We start from the raw sequence: 11,479 nt of genomic DNA, 5'->3' as shown, positions 1-11,479 counted from the left end.
GGTTCTCCCATTCTTGAGGCTGTTGGGTGGATTCCAGTCTGCCCTCCGGGGGCCCTCTGGTTATTTCCACTTGACGCCTTCTTCAGCCAATGGACACTGGATTCTTAGGAAGAAGAAAAGGAGTACTTGTGGCACCTTAGAGACTAACCAATTTATTAGAGCATAAGCTAATAAATAATAATAATAAACTAATAAATTGGTTAGTCTCTAAGGTGCCACAAGTACTCCTTTTCTTTTTGCGAATACAGACTAACACGGCTGTTACTCTGAAACCTGGATTCTTAGGCTGGCACCTCCCTGATCATTCAGTTATTATCCACACCAAGCATCCATCCATATACATCCTCTATCTCTATTTTAATCACAATTGTTAATACAACAAAAGGGCAGGGAGTCTCTGGGTGCTGTTTCTGTTGTTAGAGTATTGCTTTGAGTCTCTCTCTCTGTGAATTGCTTTGAGAACAGACTCCGTCTTAGTATGTACTAACACAATTAGCAGCTTGCAAGTTTCACACATAGAGGGAGAGAAACAGTACCAAAAACCAAGAGACCTCTTAATTAGTAATACCCTGGAATTTAAACTCTGGGGAATCAAACTCATTTGTGATTTTAATACAGAACTTCTTTAATATGATCCAACACTTGTAGTATGAGGCCCAAAACTGGACACAGAACTCCAGATGAGGCCTCACCAGTGCCGAATAGAGGAGAATGATCATGTCCCTTGATCTGCTGGCAGTGCTCCTACTTTCCTAAAGGGAAAGCAGCCCAAAATGCCATTAGCCTTCTTGTCAACAACGGCAAACTGTGAACTCATATCCATCTTCTCGTCCACTGTAGCCCCTAGGTCCTTTTCTGCAGAACTGCTGCCTAGCCACTCGGTCCCTAGTCTGTAGCAGTGCATGGGATTCTTCCGTCCTAAGTGCACTTGGTACACTTGTCCTTGTTGAACCTCATCAGATTTCTTTTGGCCCAATCCTCTAATTTGTCTAGGTCCGTCTGTATCCTATCCCTACCCTCCAGCTTATCTACCACTCCTCCCAGTTTAGTATCATCTGCAAACTTGCTGAGGGTGCAGTCCATGCCATCCTCCAGATCATTAATGAAGATATTGAACAAAACCGACCCTTGGGGCACTCCACTTGATACCGGCTGCCAACTAGACATGGAGCCATTGATCACTACCCGTTGAGCCTGATGATCTAGCCAGCTTTCTATCCACCTTGTAGTCCATTCATCCAGCCCATACTTGCTGGCAAGAATACTGTGGGAGACCATGTCAAAAGCTTTGCTAAAGTCAAGGAATAACACGTCCACTGCTTTCCCCTCATCCACAGTTATCTCATCATAGAAAGCAGTTAGGTTAGTCAGGCATGACTTGCCCTTGGTGAATCCATGCTGACTGTTCCTGATCACTTTCCTCTCCTCTAAGTGTTTTAAAATTGATTCCTTGAGGACCTGATTTTTCCAGGATTTTTTCAGGGACTGAAGTGAGGCTGACTGCCTTGTAGTTCCCCAGATCCTTCTCCTTCCCTTTTTTAAAGATGGGCACTACATTATTCTTTTTCCAGTCATCCGGGACCTCCCCCGATCACCATGAGTTTTCAAACATAATGGCCAATGGCTCTGCAGTCACATCTGCCAACTCCTTTAGACCCTCGGATGCAACGCATCCAGCCCCATGGACTTGTGCTCGTCCAGGTTTTCTAAATAGCCCTGAACCACTTCTTTCTCCACAGAGGGCTAGTCACCTCCTCCCCATACTGTGCTGCCCAGTGCAGTAGTCTGGGAGCTGACCTTGTTCGTGAAGACTGTTAGGGGACTTATTCGTTCACCCACTTACTTCCCTGGTCCTTCTCTCATGAACAGAGAGCAACAATACCTGAAGTCCAAAGGTGCAAACAATTCAATGTTTATTGGAGCAAGCATGACTCTAGTTTCCTTCCTTGGTGTCCCCCTTCCCAGCTCTGACACCACAGAGGCTTTCCTGTGTCCCTGTTCCCATTTCCCCCTTTAGCTAAACATGATTCCAATTTTCCCACCCCTGTTCCCTTTCCCATCCCCACCCACTCACTCACTTCCTGATTGACTACAGACAAAACTTGAGTTCAGCTTAGCTATACCTTAACCAATCATTTTAACTAACCAATCCTAACATATTGTAACATGATTATGTAACCAATTATATCCTAACACCTTAATTAGTTTACACCCAGCAAAATTAATTATACAGCAGACAGAAACAATCACAGAACAAGACAGAGATTATACAGACAAACAATGGGGAAATGGGGACTACAGTGATAGAACAAACACAGAAATTAGGATTTCACATCCCAGCTATTGATAAGTGAGTTCTTGCCAGACAGGATGCTATCAGACTAAGTTTCCTTTTACATCTTCTAGGCACTTCCCTTTCTCTGGAGGTGATAGGCATTATCAGGACAGGATTGTATTCCTAACAGCCCAATAGCACCTTATTTCAATGTGACTAGTTTGGAATGTGAGGATGTGACCCGTCGCTTCCCAGCTTATGGCTGCCTCTGCTGCTTAGCCAACGGCCTTAGCCTAAGCACAGGGCCTCAGACTGTCACAGTAAGAGAAGGACCTTACACTGGCAGACAGTGATTTTGATTCTTTCTTTTATACCTCTATAATTAGCCAAGTGATAAGAATACACCTAAATTCTTAGAGTACACGCCGTTACAGACAGGCCTGAGTATCTATATCCTAACAAAGACAGAGGCAAAAAAAAACATTGAGTACATTAGCTTTTTCAACATCCTCTGTCACCTTTTAAATTCCATGGGAGCTGTGGGTGCTTAACACCTCTTTAAATCTGGCCCCATGTGACTTGCCAAGGTCGCTGGAGGAGTCAGGATCTGAGTTCCTGGGTCTCCATCCTGTGCACAGATCTCTGCGTTATGCCTTTCTCAAAGGACTGCAAAGCTTTTGCTAAAAGCTTTATGAAGAACCTAAAGATTGGTACAGTTAATTTTAAAGGGAAAGCAGTAAATTCCATTTCACTGCCAGTTCCTATGTCTAGGGTTCTGTGTTTTCACTGCAACAGTTGCTAATATCACAAGATCAAAGAGCTGTTATTTTATATGCCATCAACATCTGAAACACCAGTGCCAATGTAGAATCCTGAACGCAGATCCTAGCAGGTAAGTAAATAGGAAACTGATTTACAAATATTCCATTTGAGCTTGTATTTGTAGATAATTTCCCAGATTAAACATACATTTTGCTATTGCTCTGGGATTTTAAACTATTTTTGTTAAGCTTTGCAATTTGCCTATATCTCTTCTGCTTAATCGTTTTGAACATTGGTCCTAGTCCTATAGAGGGGACATTTCCCTCCCTTCCAGTGAATTTAATGTTTCCCTTTGTTCTTTTACAGATGTTGGCATGGCACATGGGAGTGCTTTGGAGTTTAACAGAATGATTAAAGCCGCTACTGGGAAATGTGCCCTGTTATAGATGTTACTGTGGATTAGGTGGAAAGGAAACTGCACTAGATGTTACTGAAAGGAGCAGCATAATTCTGTCTACCTACAGAAAACACTTTTCAGGGTAAGAGCCAGCTACTATCTGTCTGGGGTCAGGAAGAAATTTCCCCTACGGGCAGGTTATTTTGTAATTGTCCCGTATGGGTTTTTTGCACCTTCCTCTGAAATATCTGGTACTGGCCACTGTCTGAAGCCTCTGTTCTTCACAATCACATTCAAGGGTGCAAGCTTAACTCTGACCTTAGGAAATTTAAGATACTGTATTGGGAGGCGTGCTGTCACTTTAAAAGTCTACCCAAAAAGGTGGGGGGTAAGAGGGCAAAGTGTCTAAATGTAACGGAGGGACTGGATGTGTGCATCATGGGTACTTGTATGCTGGCACTGAAAGAGGGTTTATTGTGCAGATGACGAGTCTATAACTGTATTTGGGTATAGTGGGGTTTGGGTGGTAGGGCATGTGAATTGTGGTTGTCTTGGGCATTAATTTTGCCTTATCTGGTGGTGACCTTTTCCCTATAAGGCTTGCATATCTTTTTACTCCAGTTTAGTGTTGAGGGAGAAGGTGTGAGATGAAAAGAGTAAAATATCCCAATTCTCATATATAATACAGTGTAGAGAAAATTTTGAAACTTTGTGACACAGGCCTGATTTTTGTATGTTTCTCCCTCAAGGTGCTGCTATATCCCTGACTGCTGTTAAGGCAAACCAAGAGAAAAGAAATTTAAGCCTGTACTGACTAAATAGAAGTTCAGCATCAGCGATGGAAAAATCTTCAGTGAGTACTTTTCTGCTGCAAATAGACAAATTGCATTGCAGTTTCTTTGTTTCTCTGAAATCTGTCTCCATTTTATCTTTGGATTAATGTTAGAGGGGGCCTGGAAAAGCCAAAATAGTGAAAATTGTTCAAAGGGCTGGTCTAATGTAGCTACAAACAGCAAGTGACCAAGGGTAGAAAGAAATGACAGCTCTCTGTGGTGATGCTACAACAAAAACATCCCAGCATGCAGTAATGCCAGAGGGTCACCCCTTTGCCCAAAAACTGTGTAGTAAGCTCAAGAATATAAATTCCTTCCCAAGTTTAAGATAATATCCCTCTCTTGATAGCTTGTATTTGGCTGTATTGCATGCTGGGATGTTTTTACAGAAGTATCCCCACATAGAAAGCTGTTTTTTCTCTTCTTTGTAAGCTTGGTCACATACTGTAAGTAGCTTGGTCTAGATAGATAAGTTCTATGCAATATTAAGTGATAGGCAGACTGAAACATATATGTGGTAATACATACTCACACACACACATGATTGTGGGGGAATAACATAATAATAATAGTGGAAAATAGCATACAAAGGACCAGATTCATCCCTATGATAACTCCATTGACTACTGCAGATTTGCAGAATGTAGTTGGCCCATTGACTGTTATTTTCAATACTAAAAAAAGAAAAGGAGTACTTGTGGCACCTTAGAGACTATTTTGCAAATACAGACTAACACGGCTGCTACTCTGAAATTTTCAATACTGTTTGTACAAATACATAGTAAGAATATCTCCTCTCAGCCTTCAGCATCATCTCCACCCACTAACTAAATCAGCTCATTAAAGCAGGTACAGAAGTGTGCTTGTTAAACTTTTCTAGAATGTAACCTCCTGAATACTCCATTGTTTTTCTTTTAATCTTTCTAAGAATTCCAGCTCTGAGTGATCAAACGTGTATAGCTATGTTATCTTTTTGGTGGCTCATACACAAGGCCTTCAACTGAAACCCCACCTGCTGTGCTGAGTGGCAAGCAAGAAATTCCACCCTGTGGTGGCTGCCTAAGTAACCAGCAGAGCTAGAGATAAGGAATGTACGCAGTGAAACAGCAACGTAAAAACCTTCAGCATGTCCACCATGCTGCACATTACAGAGGCTGACACTGTCAAATCTTGTAGTGTAGCTACAAATCAAAGTGCTTGGGTAAAGACTCCACTTCAACCCTACTTCTCTTCACTTTGTGAATATAAGACTAATCTGTGGTCTCATTCTCCTCTCACATTGGTGCAAACCCACAATGAGGTCAAAATTGATTCCTGTATTCCCTTTGGTAGATGGCTTTGTGCACTGTTAGACTCCGCAAGGAGAGCTGTGTGTTATTTGGGGCCCCTTGTGCTTGAGGGTCAAGATCAGCTGGGATGCTTGAGCTGACGGGGCATAGATTTGCATGTCAGCAGGCTGGCAGTACGGTGTTCGTGGTGACCCTGGAACTCATCCACCCATGCACCCATCCCCTTTATGCGGCAGAGTCTGCGTTTCATGACCTTTCAGGTATTTGCAAAGATCAGCTGTTTCCTCAGGCATGTTTCAGTGGAAGTGGGAGGAAAGGTTGTCAATTTCCAGTGTGTCAGTGATACTGACCATTGATGTGTGCTTACCTTGTTTTAGTCAACGTGCCAAGAAATGCTGTCCTCCAGTGAATACCCTCTGGGCCCCTGCAGGTGCTACTGGCCCCCCTGCACACCCACAGGGGACACTTGTGCAGGGGGCATTCAGGGTGGGAGGGGAAATAGGACATGGGGTTCTTATGCCCTAGTGATTCTGGCTCATAGGGGCCATTGCCGCTGGGGTTCATCTTAGTGCCAGGGGTCAAACTGGCCTCAGCAGCCTTGAAATTGGCAAGGCACAGGGCACCTCCCCCTCTGAGCCCTGTCTTAGCCCTTGTATCAGCACAGTGATGAGCTTCAGCCTAGCAGAGGTACCCACACTGAAATCCAAAACCTACATAAATTATCCATAAAATAGTACAGGGAGAATAGTGACGACACAGAAAAGGGAATCAGGGTGATAAGGACGCTCTGAATATATAATTTGGAGGCAAAAGCTTGTATTAATTAGAAAAGAGATTAGTGATAATACTTTGTCCTCCTGATCTAAAGATCTCAAATTCCTTTCCGAACATTAACGAATTCAGTGTCATGGCAACTCTTCCCCCTCCATGCACTACAGAAGTGTGTATGTAGCTAATACTAATACGTGATCATTAATACAGCTGGATTTATCGAAGTACAGACTTGACAGCCAAGTGACTTGGCCAAGGTCACAGAGCAAGTCAGTGGCAGAACCAGGGGTCAGATTCTCCATTGCCCTGAGCCTTGAGCAGTCATTGCACTTACTCTACTCTGGGGTGAATAAGGATTCAAGGTGCAGGCTATTGGAGAATCAGACCCCAGGAGTCCTGACCAACTAACTCCCCTAGCTATTCACTATCTCATACAGTTAAAATTAGAGCAGAGGTGGATGCAGCACATCTTCTCTTGAATAACAATCCTAAACACAAGAAGCCAGGAACTGCACATGGGGGCAGTCGGGGAGTGGAGGAGAAATATCTTTACATGGGACATAAATGATGTATGCAAAAGACGAGCAAAGGCAGCAATGGGCTGTCGATGGGAATTTATTCAAAAAGAAGAAAGACATATGCTGCTTAGTAAAGTGACATCTTACATGATAGTTCCAACTCTATATGACAGAGAGCTACCTAGATAAGAGTAGATCAGAATGTCTGCCTTCCATCTGCAAATAGTACTGTCAAAAGAAAAGGAGTACTTGTGGCACCTTAGAGACTAACCAATTTATTTGAGCATAAGCTTTCGTGAGCTACAGCTCACTTCGTCGGATGCATCTGATGAAGTGAGCTGTAGCTCACGAAAGCTTATGCTCAGATAAATTGGTTAGTCTCTAAAGTGCCCCAAGTACTCCTTTTCTTTTTGCGAATACAGACTAACACGGCTGTTACTCTGAAATAGTACTGTGTCATGCAAATAATCCACTAGATGTCAGATTTGCTCCACATTTATCAATCTCATTTAGCAGAACCTTCTGCCCCCTTGTACAAGGCTGTAGGTGTTTTCCATTCACAGTTCCAGGCCACTCACTGTGTGATATGCCAGTGGTCAGAGAGGAACAGTTACAAGTTCCTAGGTCACCCTACAGGGACTGGAGCGCCTTCTTACTGAGATGCCTTTGTGGCCCTCTAGATGTCCATCATAAGGTATATTTGGGGCTGCTGAGATAAGGGGGCATCCCCTATCCCTAGGTCTGAACTCTCATTGGGAATATTTGCCAGCCTGTAGCTGGAAGCCCAGTACTGATCACAAAATTGTACATTAGCAAAGATAACAATGGCAATATTGGAAAAGTCTCTAAAGGTCATTATCTATGTGTCCCCTCTAGGCAGTAACCAGAGCCAGTGCAGGAGAGAGGCCTGTTTATGCCACAGGAGCACAGCCCTCTGCTTCCAGAGGATCCTGGTTACTTACAATATATCCTACTGGGTCTATTCAAACAGGCCTTGCAATGGAAGCAAAGCCAGCTGTTAAGCAGGGCTGCCCCGCCCTGGAGGTTTGCAGTTGTTGATTGGCTGTGCTCATTTTTAAGGGAGAAATCAAACAAGAAATGCCTGATGCAGAACCCTGAGCCTTTGGAGTCATCCTCTCAGCTGCGTCCCAAAGTCTTACCCAGGGATCATGTATCAATATTCAGACGGCGAGGGTAGCACATCCACTAGTGTGAGATCATAGGTGTGTGTACAAGGAGATCACTTTGTTAGCAATCTTCTAGACCCCAGAGCCACCTTGGGAGGTGCCAACTTTTGCTTTTTTCTCTTTCTGGCATTTCTGTAGCATCTTGGCTTCATGTCACAGTAAAAAGAATGGAATAAATTGCACCGGAAAGGATCTGCAGTGTTTCCAGGGATTTTTGTCAATGGTAAAATACAACAGCCTCCTCGCCCGCTTTATTATGGCCTGAGAAGAGGGGGGAATCAAGAGTGAGGGGATAATGTGGAGGCCCAGACACAGGAATTGGAGCACTCAGGATGCATGGGGGGCTTATTTACTCTACAAAAAGTAATGATAAGAGTAAGCCACAGGGCTGATGCATCTATCTCTGGGGTGGAACACAGCAGCTATTTAAAACCCACACAAACATTGCATGGCAGTTCTGGGCAGAAGACTTTATTTTAAACTTGATGGGGGGATAGCTAGGCCATATGTATCTTTCCAAAGGGAATTCGGCCAGGACCCTGCCAGTAGGCACTCCCACACACAGATAGTCATCCTGCCAGGAGGTACAGAAATGGACATGGGCCCACAGTCACACTGCTGGGGTGAAGACTCCCACACTGGCACTGATGGATGATAAGGAAACATGCTGATCATCTAAAAAAGAACCTGGAGCACATCATTGGAATCGCCTGGCCTTACAATTCAGCACTATTGAATAGCCACTGTAAACTGTGACAGACTCTTCCATGTTAGCCCAGCTGTTTTAAGTCTGCCAGGTCCCTATCTATGTACTTATGTGGTCTCCACAACTGTAACATAAGAGTATCTCACACTCTTCAATATATTTATCCTGACAACATCCCTGTACGATTATCCCTGTTTTACAGATGGGAGCTGAGGCACAGAAAGACTAAGGGCCAGATTTTTAAAGGTATTTAGGCACCTCCTATTAAAATCAATGGGAGTTAGGCACCTAAACACCCAGCCCTAAGTGACAGGTCCAAGCTTGCACAGGAGGTCTGTGGCAGAGCAGGGAATTGAATCCAGGGCTTGAGCTAGGGTCCTAACCAGTGTGTGGACTAGTCTTCCTCTCATCTTACAAGTTATTCTTGCAGAGCCAGGCAGCAGGAAAGCACATTCATGGCTACTGAGCACGCTCTGTTCACCATTAGGCAGTCAAAGCATTGCCCCTCCATATTGGGTATGCAGCAATCCACAGGTATAATGGCCGTGGTTAATTGGATATGCTTGTAACTGTTTAAAAATTACAAAGAGTTTAATTATTACAAGAAAACAGAGTGCAATGAGTATAAGTAATGTATTATTATCAGTCATAGGGACCAACCAAGAATGGATCAACAAACTTCCAATGATTTTCATTGACATTATGTAGGCTCCTAACTTCCATTACCTTTGTGGATCTAGGCTCTAAATAGACAAGGTAGATCCAGGGTAGGTGTGATGGGGCATATGCCCCACACTGGCAAATAAAGGGTTACAATGGAGTCTGGGGGTGCAACTAGCCTATTCAGTGGCACCTGGAAGAGAAACAGCTAATTAAGGATTAGACCCAGCTGGGGAGAACCAGACTGGGTGGGCCTATAAGGGAAGGCCTGCAGGGGCCAACGGGTGAGGCCCTAGTAGGGAGCTTATACCCTGTGACAGGCCCTGAAAGGAGAAGGGGGTCTAGGTAGCTGCCAGAGAAGCTAGGAGTTACCCAGAGAAAGTTTCTTAGCACAGACTGAGACAAACTGTGTAGAGAGATGATACTGCAGGGAGAGGGGGCTGGTGAATACAGCTCCATGACAGACGCCTGCAAGCAGGTGAAGGTGGGACATAGTCCAGGGAGCTGGTGAGGATTCATAAGAAATAGACCCTAGCTGCTTCTCAGAAGAATCCTGGATAAGAACCCAGAGGAAAGCATTCTCCTACACTCCCCTGCCCTGCCCCCCACCCCATGGGAGAGGACATAAGCTATGGGAAAGGCTACAAAGGGGGGCTGAAGGCCTGCTAGATGGTCACTAGGTCTCTGGGTTTTTGTTTGAACTTCTTTTAGTTACCACAGAAGGGGACTGTGCTGAAAGGGGACCTGGCGGGAGGGCTGGGACATGAAAGATACTGACTGGAGTAGAATTAAAACAGCAATCAGTAGGGAGTGCTATAACCAAGGACCTGGCCATGCCCTCTCCTGAGGCCTGGAGCTGCTGTGTCAGTGAGGGCAATAGCTTACAGCAGGGAAGCCATGCGGTGGTGGCACGTGTCATGTTAGCTCCAAGGTGGTGGGGTGGGGTGGTTTTTTTTGTTTGTTTGTTTTTTTCCTTTCTGGTGGTGAGCTTTCGTTGGGAGGGGATTGTTAACTGGAAAGTTAGGAACCAGGAGAGTAGGGTGAAGCTGGGGAGAAAAGGGAGGTGTGGAATGAGGCTCAGGTGAAGAGACTGGGGTGGGAGGAGGTTCGGATAAACAGCCAATTGTGCACAGAGAGAAAATCTGTTAAAAACTGAAGAATGTGTTTTCAGTGTCTATGGGTCCCTGGATGACCTGCTTTTTGCAGCTGTTCTGCTGGCTTCTGTAGTCATCCCAAACTCAAGACGCTAATCTCTATTCCATGCCACCGGTACCTTATGATAGTAGGATAAGGTCAAAATCCACCTTCCATTGTAGCCTCCCTCTACCTCATTTATCAGTCGCTCAGAGCTTCCTCAGATACCTTCCTTTAGGGCTGAAATTTCCATGCTTGAACTCTCACTGGAGGTGAATTTCTGAAACCCCTTTAAGGGCCTGGTACTTTCCATGCTTGTTCTCCACTGAGCGGTCAATTTCAAGCATCCATCAGCCTTTTTTTGAGTTCTGCACGTGTACACAAATAACAAGTAGAGCAAGGTTGGGTAAACTATGTCCTGCAGGCCGGATCTGGCCCACTAGCCATTTTAATCCAGCCCTTGAGCTCCTGCTGGGAAGGGCAGTCTGGGGCTAGCCCTGTTCCGGCGCTCCAGCTGGGGAGCATGGTTGGGGGCCTCTCCACACAGATCCTGGAAGCAGCGGCATGGCCCCCCTCCAGCTCCTACGCGTAGGGGAAGCCAAGAGGCTCCACTCTGCATGCTGCCCCTGCCCGAAGTGCCGCCCCGACATCTCCCATTGGCCGGGAACCGTGGCCAATGGGACCTGAAGGGGCAGTGCCTGTGGGTGGGACATCTGCACCTCTGCGTGGGAGCCGGAGAAGGGACATGCCACTGCTTCTGGGAGGCACTTGAGGTAAGCACTTCCTGAAGCCTGTGCCCCTTAGCCTCCCCCCCAACCCCCTGATCCCCCTCCCACCCTCCAAACCCCTCATTCCCAGCCTTGAGCACCCTCCTGCACCCCAAACCTCTCATCCCCAGCCCGCAACCCCAGCTGGAGCCCTCACCCACCCCCATGCCCCAAACCCCT

The sequence above is a fragment of the Lepidochelys kempii genome, chromosome 18 (genome assembly GCF_965140265.1).
Source record: "Lepidochelys kempii isolate rLepKem1 chromosome 18, rLepKem1.hap2, whole genome shotgun sequence".
In the NCBI taxonomy this organism is placed as follows: domain Eukaryota; kingdom Metazoa; phylum Chordata; order Testudines; family Cheloniidae; genus Lepidochelys; species Lepidochelys kempii.
Note: the sequence above shows the minus strand (reverse complement) of the source record.